We start from the raw sequence: 20,928 nt of genomic DNA, 5'->3' as shown, positions 1-20,928 counted from the left end.
ATCCCACATGCAATTCAACTGAAATTAATAGAGAAAGGCACATTGTTCTTCTCCTGAACACAGCCTAGCCTGGTCTCCCAAGTACCAAGACTATAAATATTGTAAACAATAACCACATTGGTAGGTGAGGCATTCTCAAGGAAGAGTTACAAGAACTGCTCTGAATAATACAAGAAGGAGCAGTAATGTCCAGCAGTCAGTGGAGGTGCTGCTGTTCTGGCATAAGCAGTAAGAGAATACAGATGAGCCAGGGATTTATGTTCCCTTATGGTTACACCAGCATTAAGGTTAGAAAACTTAACTCTAATGGAAATCTGGAAAAAGACAATACAGTGCTCTATAGCACTGTCACTCACCCCTTGAAATCTGAAGGCTTTGAACTTTCACATTCATTTATTTTTCATACTATCAAACTAGAATGATAATACTTCTATTTCTTCTGCAAGCATGTGCAAGACAGGAGCTTGAATATTAAAACAATTACTGTGTGTAGAAACCCCCATTTTTACTGCAGACAGTCTGTGGTTAGCTCCACAGGTAACCGGGACGAACCTGTAAGAGAGATGTGTGCTTGAGTGTCTAGTCTCAATGCTTTCAAAGGTCATTCTCCTCCCATTTCAGAAAACATGCTTTTTCAATGCTAGCATATGCTTGACATGTGATACAAATAAAAAGAAAACGCATTTCTTTTACATAAATCTGTTACCTAGAGCAACTTTCATGGGTTGTTTAATTCTGTATGAAGACCTGTTAGGCCAGTGGGTTATTCACATAAACCAAAGTAATCCCTAAGTGTTAGCAGCGAGACTAGAGACAGAACTAAAACATGAGGTAGAAGCATTTAAAAATAAGTTGTTAAGACAGCTCAACTTCAGACAACTCTGTCCTTTCACTTGTCTGCTGGTCTCCGAGTAATGACTCAAATACTGGAAAATATGTGGTAATGTAAACTGGCATGAAGGAGCACACAGGGAAATTAATTTTTCTTTATCTGTGGCCCATAGAAGATAGATGAAGATACATTCCTTCCAAAAGTTGTATCAGTTTTTATTTAAACAGAATGGGATACATAGAAGTAGAAGTCGTCAAACTACAATATTTTTTCTAAAATTGCACTTAATCCACACATGCAACATAATCCTACAGGCTAATGTAACTTTAAATGTCCCATCTTAATCAGATCAGTCCAAGTGATCCTCGCTGCAAGATGACAAAAAAAAGATGTATCCAATACTTTAAACAATGCACAAAAGAACTCAGACTTTCCCTGCTGTTACTGTCAGAATTGACCACACCTATGACACTTATCTGGTACAAACTAAAACTGAAAGGTGTTTAGGCATGGCTGGCAGTTTAAAAAAAAAAAAAAGAAAACTCACATCCAACATAAAGAACTTCACAAAAGAATTACCATTCGAGGAAGAATCTCAGAGGGCTGTCTTACTGCATGGATAGAGCAAGAGATAGCATGGACCTAAAACGAAAAAGGCATGCAGTTGTGTTAAGTACATACCACATACACTGATTTATATCTGGCATCCTACTACTGTTAAGGGTCTGTAGGATTAACTAGGGTCTGAGTGGGGATAATATACACAATTTCATTCAAGGTAAACAGAATATTTATGAACTAAGTGGTTTACTTTTGGCTGAATTTTGTGACCAGGAATAATTCAGGGAGAGGCTATGTATTATCCCCAGTTCACAAACACCAGCTCTATTAATATTGTTGAAGGTTCAGGACATAGATGCCATGTGATCTCCACACGTACATACATAAAACGCCTTTGAGAACCTGTTAAGTGTTTCACATATAGCACGTATGACAAATCAGATCTATAATTACACCACTATCTAATTTCTTTGATTTTCATAGTTTTGTTCACACAGGGGAAACATGCGAATCTCCCTGCATCCTGCTCGGCCCTGTCAGCTCCTTCTCACGTCTCTGATTACTGAGAGCACTCAGCACCTCGGAAACCACTTGAATAATAAAGACACTCCTGCACTCAAGCGACTGCAGGATGGATTTCTAATCAGCTAGTATGGCCTTCAAGTAAAGCCTAAGATTGGGCTAACAGACACTACAATTCATTGAAGTCCCACTGAACGAAATTAAAACGCAACACGAGGAAAGCTGACAATGTCTTGCTGCAGCTCCTGCGGTACAGTGTTCCAAATGGAACAGCTTGGTAAGCAATAAAACCATCTGACAGATTGTACCAGACAGTTGTTTATTACAGAGATGAATGACCTTGGACTGACAGAATGGGCAAAACCAACACGGAAAGAGTCTCTTGTGAAAGAATCAGAAGTCTTTCTTACTGTCTTAAAAGATTCTGAGGAATGTTACTTTCTTCATCTTTAGTATATTGCCTGCTTACATAAATCTTCCTAAATGTGTTTGTAAAAATTATTTAGCTTTAAAGACCACAGAACCATCAGATGCTGGTAACTGCTTTCAGCCATTATTGACCCGAGTCCTCTTTGAAACCATACCCTGTTACAGTCCCTTTAGCCAGCCAGTACCTTTCCCACCAACAAATGTTTCCGTATGGAAAATTCTTGCATACATTAAATTCCTATGTGTTTTTCATTTTGGTATTGGTTTTTAAAAATAAGTGGAACCATGTTTACATGCAACTATTTGGGAAAACCATCTTTAACTATTTGGAGAAAAATCTTCTTTTCCGAGCTACTTATTTGCTTCCTTTGCTTCTGTTGCAGTAATACCATAACCATTTGAAATGAATTTGCCACATCCAATACGAAAAAGCAAGAATATAAGCACACACTATCTATGCATCTTAATATAAGGTTAAAACAAGAGTAGAAGAAGAAAGCAATTGAAATCAGAAACATTAGTCTCTGTACTGTTCCTCACAAACTTCAGTATAAACCAGAGCTGAATACTTTAAATGTTACACTTCCATAGTGGAGCCGGGTAGAGAAAATTCTGACTCTTTAGTTCTGCCTGGTGAGCATTTTTCAGCACTCCCTCCTCCCAAAAGAAAATGCTTCATCCAAACAAGTTACAAGATTTCCTGGTAATTAAAGTGGCACAATTTTACCTTGCCATGTGAATTATTCCAGCCATTACATTAGACACCCTAAAAAACTTGCCAAAACTCTAAGCATGTTTCAATATAATTCAAAATGGCACAGGAAATTTGTGGTTATGGATACAGCCTTAAAAAAAAAAAAAAAAAAAAGACACATCCAGTAACATCAAGAAAACCTAAATAGGGATGCAAGTTTTGTAACTGCTTTTGTCCAACTTCCTAGCTTTGCAGCCTAAACTTGTATTGAGAAGATTAAATGTCAACTAAAAAAAAAATTAACTTTGCTTTTTACTGGAAATATATTTTTAACTATATATATATCCACTTAGGGGCAAACTTACCAGAGATGTTAGAAGCCCATCATTCTTCTCTGTTAATGCCATCCAGTACATGCTACCTGTTATGTGACAGGTGGGCACTTACCCAGCATCTGGTCCAACAGGAAGTCTGATTCTGCAAGGTTAAAAAAAAAAAAAAGCAAAAAAAAAAGCAACCTTGAATTATTATTTTGAGATCTGATATAAAATAATGCTGACAAAGCAGACAGAGACAGGTGCGTTTCTACCTAAATTCACAGTGGACAGGAAATGCAAACAATATGGAGACAGCCAAACTGTCTCAAGGAAGATCTTGCACAACCTAGTTTAACTCTCATAAAAAACATCCAGAACTAAGACAAGTCTACCGAGCTCTATTCTACCTCATGCAGCTACATGGAATTCCATTTTGCATTGTAAATATGTCATAAACACCTGACCAAAGAAGTATAGATATACCCTTGATTTGGCCAAGCCAATCGCAAAATGCAGGTATTGCTCCTCTAAGAGTCAGGACATGATTTCATCGTGCCTTATACTAGGCCAGAGGATTTTCTATCCTCACTTTCCGTATGTGCTTGACAATTCACCCTCAACATGGCAGAAGGGGAAAAACAAAACCCAAACTACTGAACCAGGTCACAACTTAATGTGGGCTTTTTTCCCCCCTCCAGCAGGAGCTGCTAGAGGGACATCTTTCTGTCTCTGTCACATAATAATGCCAGGGAGCAAGCTCTGGTCAAATGACATTCCACAAGAAGCAGGGCCCATATATATATCTAGCAAAAAAATTGGTTGCCCTGGTCTCTAGTGCACGGACTGCTTCCAAGTCGTATGAAAACTAATCCAGCTGCAGCAGCCCAGAGCTCCCATGGGCTAATTTATTCCACTTCTAGCTAATAATTCAAAATATCTGCCTCTGGGCAGAGCAAATTAGCCTATAGAGAACCTGGTGCTGTCACACCAAACTGCTTCTGGTCCTAGCAGAAATACTGGAAAGGTAGCTCAGGCATCTCTGTATTATACTTATCTCAATTAGAATAGCTCAGAGCAAAGAATTTGCAAAGAATTTCTGGACTTCACAGACAAGCAGGTATGGGCCAGAGTGTCCTCCAACTTACACCAGTTGACACTGCCCTTTCCAAGAGTGACCACCAAGGAGTTCCAAGTGCAGGAGCTAGGAAATTCATTCCCTGAGACATGCCTCACCTTAGGGCTGCAGAAAGAGAAGATGTCATAGTGTTTGCTATCTTGGCTTTCCATCGCTAGAACCCCCTCCTCTACATGACTAACTCGATTACCTTGGCACATCATGTCACGAGACTAAGCAGGACTGGGCTTTACACTATACCCAATTCAGTAAACACCCATCCGATGATCTTACTTTCAATGACTTCATGAGCAGGCAAGAACAACAGACTGTAAGCCATCAGCTGGCAGGATTCTCTCCATACCTGGGGAACTGGGTTGTTTTCACTCACCTAGCTAGGCATAGATAACACTGACAATAAATTTGAAGAGCTTGGGGGGAATGGGGAACAGCCATCAATCTTTAAGCAGACTAATGAAATTTGAATTCGGTTTCAAATTCTTCACATACCATTGTTTCCTTTACAGGCAAATTTAGGTGAGGTGATCACGTAATTATATGTCACTGATTGCTCAGCACTTTATATATAGCCCTGACTTTTTTACTATTCTTGAGATGACTTGAAAACTCTGCCAGCTGTCCTTGACCTCCAACTAAAAGATTAATCTTCCTATGCAAAGTGTAACCTGCATAGAAGCAAAAAGGGAAATACCCTTCACCCCAAAAAAATCTCAAGCCAAAAATCCTAGTAATAAAAGAAAAAAAAAATACCACCACAAGAACTGAATTACTAAAAAAAAATTTTCCCTGAACACAAGCAAACAAAAGGAAACTTCAGCTTTAAAAAAAAGATTATTTTTGATGGATAGTTTGTTTATATGAATAAACTTAGCTGATCAAATAAAGTTACTTTGAAACATGATACAAACACAAAGTTTGCATGAATTTCATACCTTAGCCCACTGGGCTTGCTGTGGCTTCGCATAGCGGCGCCCTCAGGGAGGTTCAGCCAAGTCCCTGTTGAGCACAAAGTGCAATTAGACGTAAATTGCAATTAAATTGCAAGAGACTTGCAACTCAGTTTCAGTCAAGCAGATTTTCAGAGGGACATTTGTACCACATAGGACAGAGCCTCCCACTTCCAGTCCCTGTTGTTGTAAACCAGAAGAGTTTGATTAAGTTTATACTTTTTCCTACACAATCTCTACTCGACATCTCAAAACAAAGAAAAAAAGCCTGTTGTAACAACCCTCAAGTCCGCATGCTGAAACTTTGCCAAAGTCAAAACCTACTGAAAACAATCATGTTAGGATTGTGTTATGTTTCCGGTTACTAGACACAGGGCCTATAATTTAAAAAAGCCTTTAAACAGAGGTGGGTTTACCTTCTTCTAAACAATGTCAACAACTCAAAGCCAAGAGATGATGTAGGGGTGTACAGTGCTGCTTCAAATTGAATATATCAGGCTTATACTGTGAAAACGCAGAAATAAATACTCCTGACCCATATCCATCTCTGGGTTAAAACATACTACTTTACGTTAGTAAAACTAATGAGTTCAGCAACAGCATGCTGATAGGTGTATGAGTGTTCTGAAGATCTATGTACTAAAAGAGAAACAGATACGGTATGTACATATCATATCAAACACATAGAAATATTTTCTTCTTGCTTCTGAAGGCTTTGGAAAACTATGATATAGATCAGTAACATTTTTTTCCCCTTCAGTTTCTGGCAGCCTCCCCCAGCATCCATTGCTCTTGCTTTGGAAAATCTGTAAGTTATCATCCGGTTACACAACCATTTGCCTGAAAAGCATGACTACTCTCACACTCTAATGCTAACTAGTCAGGAAGAAAAGGATGTTTTAATGTTATTACAAGATTTAAATAATGTTAAACAAGATTTAAATAATAAAAAATAAGGAGGAAAATTTCTACAAGAAAAACAAATGATGTCTTACACCATTGGATTAGAATAAATGGGCTTTAAAGCAAGCATAAATTGTACTTTACACATTTAAATTTATACCCTATTAGAGAAACGCACAGGTGATCTCAGGCCTCATTTACTTGGAAAAATTGCGCTGGTTTAATTTCATCCAGTTTTCAGATGCTGTAATTAAAGCTGTATAAAATTATTATGTTGGTTTAAGAATGGGGTTTTTTTGCAATTTACCCTATATCAACAGGATGTTGTTTCTGTCCTAAAGCAAAACATGAACTCATATCAAAATAAGTGTCCACGCTGCTTAGTTACACTTGCGCAACCTTTTCATAGCCTTAGCACAAATGCAAATGCGAATGCACTCATCATACTGCTCACTCTCCTCTGATCTTTATAACACACACCTCATTTGATTCCAATAACTAGATTTTGTTCTATCCAAATCAAATTAACTCTTTGTAATATTTTCTGCATCAAAAAAAAATAAATATCTTTTGCCCTAACTTTGTTCTAATTCGTCTGTGTCTGACAAAAGTAACTTTCCACACAGTTAGAGAAAAGAAGCATTTTCAAAAAGACTACAACAACAACACAACAGTCCAGTGCTTCGTACTTGGTAGTGTGGTACGGCCGCATTCTTTTTACAGTTCCTTTAAGTTTGATGTAGTAACAAGACAGTAAGTTGTTGATTTTTTTTAAACATGGTCTACTACTTTTGCCCCAAATCAAATCATTAGCAAATAATGACAGCTGTGTCAACACATACTACTTTAAAAATATGGCCTAAGATTGAACTATCCATTTTAATTAAATTGCTTTAAAGCCCCATGCATTTTGGCATAAAATCTTATGTTGCCGCAAATGAAAAATATGCCTGTACCAATTTCAGGAAAGAAAAAAAGAAAAAAGAAAAGGAAGAAAACCAAACAAAACCTCTTTCTCAATACTCAGAAGGTTGTATTACGTTAAAATATGCAAGTCTTGGGATACATCTTCAGCTCTGCAGATATTTTAGCTGTAAGTATGACACATGCTCACCGAAGACAACAGAGGTCAAGAGCAGCCATGTCTGTCTGTCCTGTGAAGATCTTTAAAGAACTGAATCAAACAGATCTGACCCTCCACATCTTCACTACATGAGACTAGCTCCTAAGAGCTACCTAAGCAATCTTCTTTTTTTCCTCAAATGTAGCACATAAATCTTTCATCTAGCCTGCATTTTCCAGAGAACAATAGGGTATATGTGAATATTTTAATTTATCTTCCTCCTAAAAATCAGAATCACTTCCCTTCAGCACGCTACTTGCTTTTCTTTCTGGAGATTCTACCCATCTCCTGTAGCCTTTCAAGCATTCCCTCCTCACAGTATTTTACAGCGCTAAGACTTGGCAAAAAACAAGATGCTAGTATTCACTAGTTGAAAGACAATTTTTTTCTTCTCTCTTTTGGGCCTAGATTTGAGAGTATGTGCATGGAATTAACCTTTTTAGTTAATTTCTATTATAATTTTCTATTGATAAACAGATACTTTTTATCATGTTACCACCTATAACAGTGAGAATATGCGAGCACAAATATTAAGCGAGGTGAAGGCGAAGACAGATGCATCATATTCTTAATGTTGCCTTACTGTGATTATTACCTGTCATCTGTGTCCCCCTGCACGGCTGTCCCTTTTACAGGGCAAGCCTGTGCATCCTCTCCACAAAATCTATTATGTTACATCGCATCACAGTTATACTACACTTGTAACTAACTTTAGCATAACTACACCATGTCTGGAACCTGTGAAGAGTTATGGATACACTTGGCTTAGCAGTCTCTGCGAAGCTTTAACTACTCCGTGCATGAAGTTATTCACTGAGGTAAGTCTTCACAGCCACAAGTTCAAGGAACACAGGATGCAGGAACTGTGTCTTTGCCAGGGCATGATGCTAAAATAGTGATATGCAAGTAGTGACTGACATTCAGAGAAGTGAGTGAAAGTATGTATATGTTAAAAAGCATGACTCCTTCCTCATAACTTTGTCCGTAATGTTACTAAGCAACATGAATTTGCAGGCACTCTATTGCTGCAATTACAGTGATCTCAGATAAAAATTGGTACAGCTTCAATCTGCAATCTAAGTAATTTCTGAACCCTATCATCAGTCTTATTAGAAGAAGGGCTCAGACTATTTTATTTCACAATGAGTAAATAGACAGTTAATTTATAGCGGTTTTCATATTCTCTGCATTTTCTAATATGAAATTAAATGCATGTTTGCCTTTATCCTCTGTTTTCCGATATATTAAGCAGCAGATGCCCAGCCAAGAAATCTCAGTACCCTAAAGAACTGAACCATATGTTGTAGAACTTACTGCACAATTGGTGGGTTGATGACAGCAGTCTCACAGAAGCACAGCAGAAATACCATCAGTGATGGCAATCACTGGCAGGTCATTCTGTAGGGAGGATGTGGACTTGGCAATGATGTCCAAATACATCTACTGACCAAACATGGCAAGGTGAATTATATACTGAGCAATTATATAGAGCAAGAGCACTATAAAGCAAATCAGACCATTTATTCTGGGAGCTTCTTAATGACAAGAATTGTACACAGAAGAAATATGGCATTACAGCCATATGCGTCCCTGTGCCATCTGGCAAGCTCATGATGTATATCTTACATGAATTTAACACTCCAAACATTTTTTAATGAGCCTGCCAGGAAACACTATCACTCTTTAAATCAATGATATAATTCACCTCACCTGAAGGGCCTTACTTTCTAGTCTACCCTTAGTTTCTAGTGCGTACAATTCAAGAATTTCTCATGGAAATGAATTTTTGGCAGATAACTGAAGGTCACGTCTCTAGATCAACCTCATAAAAATTGGAAGAGATACAAAACAGCTTCTGCCTTTCAGAGTTCAGGAAAATTTGGTATCAACTTGATAAAACTTAGAGAATAGCACATGAAACTATGATAGATCTCTGTCATTGCAGTGTAACGTATATCTTCGAGTGGCAAAATTATGAAATAAGAAGTTAGAGGCTTGATCATGCACAACTGAAATCAACAGGAATTTTGCCTCTATTTCAGTGGGAACGAGCCAAGAGTTAACTACTGTAGGCAATGTTTCCAGAACTGTTAAATGCTTAGCAGTTCTCACTTAATAACAAGAATGATCAGGAATTGCTGGATGCAGACCAAAGTCTGGTTTAGGATTTGCCTCTCATGTCCTATGGAGCACTGATATCTTTTGTAAATCTGGATGCCTACTGATAGGTCTAAATTCAGATAGTGGGTTGCCTTTGAAATCCTACTCCAAGGTGTACACTAAAAATCCATCATAGCCTATTAACACACCATTCTTAAAACACAAGTTACTCAGAAAAATCTAAAGCCATAGACAGATACATTTGCTCTTAAAAATCTACTGCCAATCCTTTTTTAAGAGTTCATTAGTTTCATATGATTGATAATTTCAGCACATCATCCACTGCATTCTGCTGCTTCTTTAAAACACACATATATTTTGCACTGCTATTAATAAAAACTCACAGCAAGAAGCACTCACTTCTTTAAAAGCGTCTAAGTCCTGAAGCTGGAGAACTTCTGAATCAATTGGTACAAAACTACTGCAAGAGATTTCAGCATGTCTCCTTTGACTGTTCCTGTCTTTTGGGAGAATGCAGAAGATTCACTCCCCCCTCTCTCCCCCGTAGCTTTAATAAGCCTAACTCAGGCATGACAGCATTTTATCTTACACAACATCTTGTCAGATCCAAAGTCTATTTTTCTACCCTAAATTTTATTACTGTCTGCTTTCATTATATAATCATTCCTACAGGTGTTTTCACAACCTGTTACCTGTTGGACACAAGCAGAATGAATAGGGAAAAAATATTATTATACAATATTCTAAAAACTTCTTCATATTCCACCCTCCAAATCAATATCACAGCTCTGGATAAATAACATAGACGTATAATGGCTTTAATGTAACATCCATCGGTATCAGTTGCTGACAGTTATCTATGACTCAAAGAAAAACTGCACAGTTTTTCCATCTATCATAGTAGTTCTCATACACTCTAAAAATCATTTTGCTTTCAGAAGTACTGAGAGTTACAACCACACACTGACTTGCTACCTTTCAGATAGAACTGAATAAAAGATAGCTTATAAAAACAACCCCCTCATAAGCCTTTTTTACAACTTTTATTCAACACATAACTGTAATCTAAGCAGCATTGGATTCTATAGCTAGGTTTGCACAGCCAACTCATTACCTAGCTAAGATACTCTAATCCTACCAACGCTATTTATCTTTGGAGATACATCCTTTCTCCTATTAAATATCCCATCCTACTTCACACAGGATAATCAAGAGACAGAAAATCTGGGATTAGATCAGCAGAAGGATTTACATGCTGGCACTGAAAAAATTTTCAACAGCCTTGCCACCAAATGAAACACACACTTCCCACAAAGACTGAAAAAAAGCTCCTAATACATAAGGATAGCGAGGCATGAAATGCTCATACAGCAAGAGATGGAAGAGAGAGCCAAATGAGTTAGCACTTACAATGATTGAGAAATGCCAGGCTAAAAGCACATCAGAAAAGTATCTGGGCTTCTAATCCTGAGTATTCAAACAATGGATATTCTTACTCACCCTGTTAAAGCTGTTCTACTTTGCATGCAACAATCAAATCATTTCGCCCAGAAATAGAAAGGATGATTTAACATCATAGACAAGACCCAAAAAGGAGTCTTGTGACTAGTATACTCCAGAACCAAGAAACCAAGTCCAGTGCAGAAGAGTAACACACCCTAGAGAAAAAGAGCTTTGTCCTGATCAATACTTCATTTCTTTTTTGTTATTTCATCCTGTAGCTCACTTACCAAGCCTCTCATACTACCTGGCACTTTTACAGCGATAAAAGTACAAGAGGTCACAGGAGTTTCCTGAATTCACACCACAGTAGCAGCAAGAAGAGAGCGATTTCATACTTGTCTGCCTAACTAGACCATCTAAAAACCTCAAAAAAAAACCTCAATGCAGGAAATACCATTTCAGAGTCAAAACCGTAAGCACACAAAGAAGCTCTAACTACCTTGAGCAGCCTGCAACCTTTCTTCTCCAAAAAAATCTCTCATCATAGTTATTCATCCACACCCCAGACTTCAGCTGCCAGTGTTCCAGCCATGCTTTGATATGGCACAGCTGTGTAACCTGGACCAGGGTCCTGTGAGAACAGCTGTGAGAAGCATCATCTGTGCCTCCACCCACACACCTCACACCATGTGGCTCCCGAGCTGCATTTAAGATCAGGTCTGTGCCTTAACCCTCATATGACCTGTGCTCTAGGTACATCTGGCTTCCTGGTGGGACTCAAATCTATCTGGTCAACATGGACTATCATCATTCCAAGCCTAGTAAGGAAAAAATTGGGGTCTCATCCTTAAAATACATTTCACAGTCCAAATAAAAGGATCTTCCTTCCTTTTAAATATATTTGGGCATACAATCAGTGCACAGGTTTTACATTGATGTAAACCTGAATTTCACAATATTAATTACAAAAGAAAATAATTTGCCTTACCCTGCAAATGCTCAAATATATTTTTTTTTCTAATTAACATTCTTTCACTATCTGTTTTCAAGGTACGTTAGGTTTCACCTAACATATAAGAAACAAAAGCCAGGGATAACAAATAAATTATACCTCCAGCTATTTACTGAGATCCTGGCACTCATTTCTGTACAGTTAACAAGTCCACAGTTCAGAGGCTACTGCAGTTTACTTAGTCTCTGAATGAATAAATAAGGACTCTTTCTCCTGACAAGCAAATGTTGCTAAAAGGTTGTCTACTAACCTCCGCTGGCAGTTCCACAAAGAGCCTTTTTCTGGGACATGAGAAGAGTGAAGTCCTGACACATTTGCAAGGGGGTGGTAATTTGTATAACCACGCCAAAAAAATATTTTCCCTATTAAAAAGTTAGAGAAATACTTATTTTAAATACATGCATACATACGTATGTATTTGCAAAGAATAGTTGAAATATCTGAGAAATGGCTCTTTCCAGTCTTAATGTCTCTTTATGGGGACGAACATATAAAGGCAATGCAAAAAGGAGAATACGATGATAAAATATTTCTTAAAAGTAGCAAGAACAACCAATGTAACGCGGCGGTTTGCACGTCAAGACCTGGCAGGGGTAACCTTTTGAAAGGACAAGCTCCTTACACGCCGCCAGGGCGAGCTCTCACCCAGCAAATCCAGCCCCAGCCCCGCAGCTCTGCCACTGCGCATCCTTCCCTCCTCCCGTGCTTTCAGGCAGGGGAGGGAACAAAAAGCCGGGTTATTTAAAGCTTAATGCCTTCTCTTCAAAGCTTTTTGTATCTTCCTGCCTCGGCTCTTGAGCAAAACATGAGTGCCGCTGTGCAGAAATGGCATTTCCCACGGATAACTGGACCGTCAACTTGGTGGACACGGGCTCTACTCTGAAAACTTTTAACATCCACTTGAGCGATAAGAAAGCTGGCTAAGCTCTGCATGAACAAGCTGGAAGCTACACCCACACGTTTGGGTGACGCCATGCAAATAGTAACGCCAGCCAGCAGCTCCACAGCTGCTCTACCGCTCCCCGAGTCCAGCTTAGCCCTGGTGACCTGCGCCAGCCCAAGGTCTGACACCTCTTTATCAACCGTGCTTCTGCTGCCAGCAGTCCTCAGTTGCCATCCTTGGGGAGGGAAGCAGAAGTGATACTCTACACCAGGAGTTTGCGGGGCCCATTTCGCTGCAGGTGTTGACAAGCTCCTCTTCACTGAACAGAGACATGCCCTCTTCCACAATCAGTATTTCACCGTTTTAGCTTTTCTCTCCTTTTCTGTACTAACACTTCAGCCCAGCATCACATGGGAGCATGTGCTTAACTTCAAAGATGTGAACAGTTTCCTTGATTTTTAATCAAAATGCATGTTCTACCAGAGTTGACCCCCTAAATCCAATCATGCACCACAAGGTGGAAGCTGCTGTGGAACTAAAGGGAGCTCATAGCAGGTGCCACCACTTACGCACTTATTGTGGCCAGCCATTTCAAGCTAAGGCTTTCTTCAACTGTGAAGAATAGTAATTAAATGTCAGCGTACAGCTTAACTCTTTTAAGAAGAGTGATATTCCCTGTGATATGTTTTGTTATTCTTAGACACAGAAATATCTTGCTGCAGGTGCAGATTTCCAGTGATACTGAAACTTACAGAGGTTTTAGAGTCAGGGAGGGTTTTATAATGGCCAAAACATTGTTATTTTGTCTGTAAAAAGGTTCTTCTAGTTAAAATTCTTCACCTTAACAGCTGTTGCCCTTTATACCAGGCTCCCTCAAACCCATGCCCTTCTGTCAATTCCTTGTTTATGAGAATACAGAGCATTAAACTTCAAGGGACACCTTGCAAACTTCAAAAATACTTGATGGGGGGAATGTCACAGAATACTGACTTTTTACTAACAGTGCCAGCTGCAGTGCGATCATCAGTCTCAGGAGGAATGGGATAAAGATGACTAAAGGCCAAATAATATCTGAAGAACAAACACTTTCTTCCAAACTTAGAGCAGAGCAGAAATAAAAATACTGGAAGTATGACGTTGATGTTTAAGTCAGGATTTAACATTTTTAAAATAGGTTAATATTACAAATATAAAATGGCAAAACATACAGATGAAGGCTTTTTCCTACTGATAGTGTTATTAACAACAGTCTTAGTGTTGGAAGAAACATTTATACCAAAAGTGCTTGCTGATGGAACAACTTAGACCCCAGTCCTTTAGACGTCTAAACACCAGCTCTGACCATGTGTAGCACACCTAACATCTGTGAATCTTTCATCAGACTTCTAGGACTTGCATATCAGTATGAGTACTATGTCTCCTGCAAGTGTAGTGTCCGAAAAGTTAGGCATTTCAGATCAACTTCTTACAAGATCCTTTCGACATACTGGAAATTCCTGAACTTTAAATTCACAGGAAGTTGTAATTCACCTCTGGTTCCCTCTTCAGACATACGGGCCCAAAACTGCTGTCTCCAAAATGCTTCTCCAGCAGTTACCTAACACTGAAACCACCTAAGCTCTGTCAGCATCTCAGTTTTCATTCTGAGGTTCCCCAAGCACTGAAAGTCTCTCTTCTGGTGCTGCAAATGCTTATTGTGCCAAGTAGTGACAAAACTAGCTCACTCCTGACCTTCACAAATCAAACCTCCCTCCATCTTTCATCCCACAGTGATTCTGGTCCAGAAAGGAAGCCCAGAGAATACTTAGTAGATCAGGTTTCAGAAGAAGGTAGAGATTGCTGCTTTCTTCAAAAACCAGCTGGTATTCATAGCATTTACCCTGGTTTTATCCAGAGACTCAGTGATTAAAATATTCATCCAAGCTGAGAAATTTCCATTCAATTTATTCTCTACTTTGGGGTATTTGCCCTCATATCTCTCACCACCCTGAACGTGATCTAAAAACAGTGGGGAAAAGGAAGAAAAGGCTGAAAACATCTGGGTAACTTGCAACATGTTTCATTGCAATTGTTCCACTTTTTGCAATGAATGATGAAGGACCGATTTGACTGAACATTACAGTGCCCAAGGCTCCCTGTGGATCTGGTTCTGACCGTGTTCTACACCCACTGGACTCAGGCCCCTAGGCGTTCAAGTTATTCAAGCTGATGAAGCTCATATAAAGCTTATGCAGTTCCTAAGGATGGCCATCTCAGATCACCCCAGTACCTTGTCTCCAACAGCAGCCAACTGTGGATGCCCCAGCAAGAACAGAGGACAAGAAGAGAACAAATCAATAAAAGCCCAGACTGTTCCTACTCATGTTACTTAGCTCACTATTTATCTACTGACTTAATTGGCTTTGTCATAAGTAAACAAAGAGGATTTTTCTCAATATTAATATTGATACCAAAAAAAAACAAACTGAAAAAACTAAAATAAACCAAAGGGTTTCTCAAGTCTTTAAATAACATGAATGATGCTGTGTCATAGTAGAACTCCTCAGGACCTGGTCTGAGGGTGCACCAATGCTGTTTCATATGCTTTGTTATTTTTTTCTTCCTGGTGGTTCTCAGGAAACTAGAAGTAAAATAGGTAAAGTGAGAGCACTGATATTACTGTAACAATTAAAAAGCAACACTCCAGTTTAGTGCCATTGTTACGAGTGACCTGTGCACTGATAAGCAAGTTTTGGTAGTTGCAGAATACTTTGTCATGCTTGGAGGTTACCAAAGTACAGTGTATGTATGTATGTATGTACATATACAAATATGAATGACACCTAATAACATGTTCCAGTACAGACACCGTATCATAATTGTTACAGTTGTGCCAAAGCATGTCGCTTCTGCCTGAACTATTTCACCCAGCTAGCAATCAGAGATGAATTCCCACTACCATAACCTCCAGAGAGTAACAGGATAAACTTGCCTGTTGCTCCAATCTTTAATCTAAAAATTAATGCAATAAGGAATACATCTCATCAGGAAGCACCTGTTTCTGTGCAAGTGGATATTTTCATAGTCCCTCTTATCTTGTAGTCAGTCCTGTTGTATCGTGTAAAATCTTTCCTTCTGCTCCACATCTGACTGTGCTATCTTCAAAGGCATCTGTCATATCTATTGCCTATTTTAGTTGAGGTCAAAAAATCCAGGAGGCATTTAGGGAGGGAGAGCTGGAAAAGCTCCAGCCAGGACAGTGGGCTCATGCCTAATTGGATCCAGGACTTCTATGCCCTGCTGGAGTCCAGCAAGCTGCTCTTTAGACAGCAGCCCACTACCATCCTCCATTGCGAGAGTTCAAGGAAGATGTTCCTTTTCTCAACACTGTCCCTGTTGCCTATGATGGGGTCATGGATACATACACTAATATCTTCATAGGGTAAGGAAGGTGCTCACTACAGCTCATGGTCTGTGGGCCCACAACCAAATATGTTTCATACCACTCTGTGATGTTTATTACTCCCTGGAGAGAGGGTTTACACATTTGTTAACATCATCAGATCAAAAAATGATACATCAGACCCCATCCATCTAGCATTACCCCTACTACTGATACACTGTGGGAAGAGCCAGATTCACAGCCCCATAGTAAGATCAGCTCTACGGATCCTCAGCAGCTTTCTGGTGAGATTCACTGATATTCAGCTACACAAACTGCTGAATTTCAGAAACAGGAATTTCAGAAAACAGGAGCAAAAGCAGGAGGTGAAACTACTGTTGCTAATAGAGATCTACTAACAGCTGTATCAGGGAAGCTGATGGGCCTGCATTTATTGCAAAAAAAAAAAAAAAGGTTAAGAAGTTGTCTTCTATCAGAGCATCAGTCAAACACAAGCGCTCTGGGCTTACTGTTTTCTTTCACACACGTATAATTCAAAGTACCTCAAATCTTAAATTCCACTTTGTATACCTTTCTCATACAGCACTCCGCTGAGTCCTGCAAACACTGAATGTACCTATTCCTAGCAAGTTACATTATTTATAACTGCAAAAAAAAAATCATAAAACAAACCATATTATAGTTTTTTTATAACTATATAACCGTATAGTTATATTCTTTTTTGCAAAGAATAAAAGGTTTGAAGAAACAGTTCTAAAGATGTTTGCACATGAAGATGTAGAATATTTGGCTGCATAGCCTTTCACAATACAGGAAAGAAAAAGCTAACCTTTTCATTAGGATTCTCAACTCTCAAAACTAGAGTACAGCTGGTATCCCTCTTTGGTGAAGATTACTAGTTCTGAGACTAAGTAATTAGGCAGTGCATACAGGATGTATTTCTCCTAACCGGAAAAAGTTTGAAGTCAAAACATGGTATTTTGGTCAACAGAGTATCTTGATAAAAAGAAAGCAGGTAAGAATAATTCATAGCGTGGGCATTTAGCGAAGCTGTCACTGTTTACAAACAATAGTACTTTAATCTTGGTTGTATGTAGTTACCCTTAAAATTTTCTAATATTTGGATAATCCGCTTGAAAAGTGCTAATGGCAGCACTTTTATGTTTCATATTCACACCCAGTCCCAAATATTGTAGAGCATCTTAAATAAGTGTGTATGTCTTCAGTTTGTGCTACATGTACAATATTTAGTCCCTGAGGATGACACTGCAGAGGAAGGGAATATTAACTCTCAATGTATTTTTTTATAAAGATACAAACGAAGCACAAATTACAGAGAATGTGGACAAGTAGTTCTTCATATTCCCAATGTATTATCACGTAAGAAAGACGAGACTCCATTTGGTGGTACAAACTTCAGACTGCATTAATTATTCTCACATAAAATCACTTACACTTCTTTATCAAAAACAGTATGACAGTAAATGGCTAATTAGCAGTGACGCAAATTTCAGCATTTTTATTATCCATGAACAAAAATGGAACTTGCATTATATTAAGAGGCGACATTGTAACAATGCAAGCTCCTTGTTTAGTTTTATGGCTTACTTACATTTGCACCTATGTACAATGACTTTGTCCTATGTTATTTACATCCCAGGCTCAGCCCGCCACCATCAAAACCAGGATATCACCCATGAACTCCTGCTCTTTACCATGCTCTAGTCTGGTGCACCAAAAAACTACAGAGTATTTTGCTGGGCTAGAGAGTTAAATCAGCTCAGGAAGGAGTCTGACATACAAAGCCAATAGAGTGAAAGGAGACTGTCTCTCTACTGCAGAGGGAGCCTAGGCAGATTAGCTGGCTAATTTAGCTGGTTAAGTCAAATACCCACAGTCGGGTCGTATGAACTCCTCTCAGTTTATCTCTACAGCTATTTCTGGCAAAGTAATGCTTCTTGCTAGTTACAACTTACAGTTGGAATCACGTGGCATGCTTCAGTGGGCTGACTTCCCCCCGGACACGTGGATGACCTGTCAGAGGACTGGAGAGGGGCTTGCCCTACTGTTTGCATGGAAGAAGCCGCTACCTGTATTCTGTTTCTCTTAGCACCACATGCCCCCAAATTTTTAGTTAACAGAGCAAATACAGCACATAAATACACTATTTCAATCATTATACACACAATCATAAAAGTATATCTAATTCCTTTACCGAACCCCTTAGTGTAGCTAAATTGCTGAAGAACTATTACCTCTTAATGGTTACATCTTTCCTTTGGTATTAAATCCTGAAAGGTGACACTCAGACTTCTTAAGAATGGCAGTAGTAGTCAGTGCAACTAAGATCTTAAAAGCTCGCTTAAGTTTTTAAAGCAGAAATTAAGCTAAATTCATAAATTTTCAGTGGAAAATCTACTCAGATTTGTTTAAAACATTGACAGCAGTATTTGACTATATGCTCATACTTTTAAAATAGATAAAAGAAAGTATTTTTAGAAGTTTAATATTTAAAGGACATATTTTCTTCGATTGCCAACTCCTCGAAAAGTGTTCAAACTTTCTTTGTGAGAGCGTAAGTACTCAGCTGCCTCATTCTTGCCTATCAGTTTTGTCCTGGGTAATCCAGCTGAGCTTTCATGAAAGCAAACAGTATAATCTACATAAAGCAAGCAATGCCGCTAACCACATTACACTTCTTACTAGTCTGACTTCTAAATTCAAAGCACAAAACACAGGTTTATCAGGTTTCATATCTCCTTCCAAAGCAACATTCTACTTTGTATAATCATAAGAGCAAAGTAACCAATAAAATTTGGATCCCATCAAACTTAATCTAAAATCTCTGTTGGTTTAGCATAGTCAGTAACAGAATTGGTTTGCATTCCTACTATTCCAGTTACCAAAGTTCAAAAAAGATTGTCACAAAGCATCACATTTTCCCGCTGCCAGCAAAATGACCGCTAAAACAGAACTGCCAGAAAAACCTGCTAATGCAAGAACTCTACAAGACAGGAGATAAAGTTACTCTGTGAATCCTATGTCCCTCAAATGCCTATTCACAGTCACAGAGCAACATACCTCACTCTGGGAATCATGCAGACATAATTAGGGAATCAAATCCTGAAACTGCTTGCAGGTCCATTTTAGAAAAACACAAACGTTCTTTGCTTAAACTCTTGAATAACTAAATTGCATTTTCAATTAAGACTACTGTTTGGAAAATAACTCTCCAAGTTCACACAGGTCTCCACAAAAACGTGATAGATTATTTTTTCCTTACAACCTTGACACTGACCTCTCATACTTTTATTTCACAGTCATTCTCACATATATTTTGGGAGAGTAACTTTCCTTCTTATTTCTCTTATAATTTGTGATCAGTGAAGCAGCAACTTCTGAAGAACATGTACTGAAAGTGCAAACCATACAGAAAAGCTTCATGGCTGTTTTTAAATAGGTCATGATCGAATCTTGGCCTCATTAAGAAGAACCCAAAGATAACCATTATTTACTGTAATACAGAGGCTCCTTTCCAATTCTATAAATTTTAATTATCAGTAGGACAAAAAGGTACAACACTGAGTTTTGAGGCCAAAAAAAAAAAATATCTGGCCCATTATATAACTAAAGATGACAAGCTTATTTTTGCCAAGACTTCCAGCTACTGATAGACTAACTTCAGTGTTTGTGAAGTCGTAAACACAGTGAGGCTGGGGCTTTTTTATTTTTTGTATTGAACATCTCAGATAAAATAGCTTTCAAATGCATTCCTCTCCAACTACAGAGTTCATTAAATCACTGCTTGACAGGCTTGGGTTTTTTTCCCCCAATCTAATATTGAACATGTGTAAGACAAAACAGGTGACTGGCACATGAAAGTCAAGGCAAACTTTTGCAGGAAATAGTGGGGGAGGGGGCATGAGATATTTCAAATAGCTTATTAACATGCAAAATAGGTATATTTAATCACTTGTCAGCTTTCACGATTTACAAACCTGAAGTTAACAGCGATGCACTGCAGAATTTGAAAAGTGTTTCATTTTACAAGCTGCAACCCTTGAAAGGGCCATTTTAAAAAGGATGGGAACATCCCGTGTCGTGAGCACGAGGCCTGCCTTTTACTGTTCCACAAATACTAGCTCCTTTTCACGCCAACCTTCCCTGACAGGAGCACTGGAGGAGCAGTTTGCTTGCCCACTCCCTGGTTCCCTCACACCAGCGGCACACGGAGGCAGCTGAGGTGGCTACTGGAGCCCCTGCTCCACAGGGGGAAGGAAGGACCGCTAACAGATAAACAATGGCCCCAAGGGGAGGTAGGGTAAGGAGTGCTAATAAGCTTACTGGAGGATGGTCGCTGAGGAACACTGGTAAGCAGGAAAACAGACCTGCAAGGCACCCAGCTTGCTTTGTCCTCCATCAACGCTGGCTGTCCCCACAGATGAGGCCGTGGGGAGGCTGGGCTGAAGCCAGCTGGCTTCTCTCACGGCCCTGTGAGACACTAGCCACGCCAGAGGGGAGCGAAGAAACAGAGCCTGAGCAACACAGACAACAGAGAGCCCATCGCAGGCCCCGCGCACCTGGCGGAGAGGGAGGCCCCTGTAATGGCGCCCCCCCCGCAGTT

At 39.1% G+C, this 20,928-nt stretch overlaps 1 long non-coding RNA gene across 1 annotated transcript; it reads right to left on the bottom strand.

Moving 5' to 3' along the window:
• Positions 1–362: 362 nt before the first annotated feature.
• LOC141741239 (uncharacterized) lies at positions 363–4,044 on the bottom strand. The gene is made up of 3 exons (XR_012586326.1): positions 3,404–4,044; positions 1,412–1,474; positions 363–552 (listed from the first exon to the last, which is right to left on the bottom strand). It is a non-coding gene; the product is annotated as an uncharacterized LOC141741239 (long non-coding RNA).
• Between the last annotated feature and the right edge of the window lie 16,884 nt (positions 4,045–20,928).

This window comes from Larus michahellis, chromosome 1 (assembly GCF_964199755.1).
Source record: "Larus michahellis chromosome 1, bLarMic1.1, whole genome shotgun sequence".
Classification (NCBI taxonomy): domain Eukaryota; kingdom Metazoa; phylum Chordata; class Aves; order Charadriiformes; family Laridae; genus Larus; species Larus michahellis.
This window is presented reverse-complemented; position numbering and strand designations above follow the sequence as displayed.